Raw genomic sequence first — 1,056 nt, forward strand, 5'->3', positions numbered from 1 at the left:
TACTCATTCAGTAGAAACCCATGTCCTTTATTTATAGAACCATTATTTATCCTGCACTTGCTGCTATTGTACTTCTGGTTAGACCTAAACTGCATTTCGTTGCCTTGTACCTGTACCTGTGTAATGACAATAAAGTTGAATCTAATCTAACCCTTTTTTACTTTAGCTAGAGGTTTCAGGTGTCAGATTAAAATCCCTTTTCAGTCATTTCTATGCTGAGCCAGGGGGCCAAACCCAAGAACCAACGACTCAATAGTTAAAGGGAAAAATAAACCTGAAAAAAAAAAAAGCAGAGACCGAATTGAAACCTGTGGGAAGCTAAAGAGACAAATTGCTAAGCCTAACAATATGATACAGACTAAGGAGCAGAGTAAGGTTAAGTGGGACCTTCAAAGAGTCAGGGGAATTTATTTAACTTTACACCGGCTTTTCCCATTTTTATAAGATCAACATTTGACACAAACATTTAATCCAAAGGGAAATATATCTCTGACATGCAGATTTTATGGCTGTGGGAGCTAGCCGAAATACCAACAACAACCTCCTCACACACAGCAACAACCTGAAAGCTTCGTTAGGGAAGATATTATCTTCTTTTTACAAGGCAATGGTGCTAACAAGTGTAACCACGTAGAACACTGTGAAAAAACTAGACTTCTGGGGATTTTAAATGTAAACTTTTTAAGGAATTGTTCAACCCTTACAGTCAGATATTGCTTAATCACAGTCGTCTTGAAAGTGAATTAATTACAGGGACAGAAACTCACTAAAAAACAGCTGCTAGATGTAGGTGAAAGTTCACAGAGACTGTGTGAAATCCAAAACCACCTCCTGTAGCAGCAACAACACTATGCTGGACATGCGTCTCAAATTACAGGGATTACAGTGGAAGCAGCTGGAAAACTGCTGGAGCTGTTTATGAGTCTACCTAAAAATAGACTCAATGGACAGAATCATTTTCAAAAGGAAAATACAGATTTAAGGCCACATATAGGGAAAATAGTACTTTTTAAACTTACTTTAGTTTCTCTACTTTATTTTTTTGGTGTATATATA

The sequence above is a fragment of the Cyprinodon variegatus genome, unplaced genomic scaffold (genome assembly GCF_000732505.1).
Source record: "Cyprinodon variegatus isolate N-32 unplaced genomic scaffold, C_variegatus-1.0 Scaffold201, whole genome shotgun sequence".
NCBI lineage: Eukaryota > Metazoa > Chordata > Actinopteri > Cyprinodontiformes > Cyprinodontidae > Cyprinodon > Cyprinodon variegatus.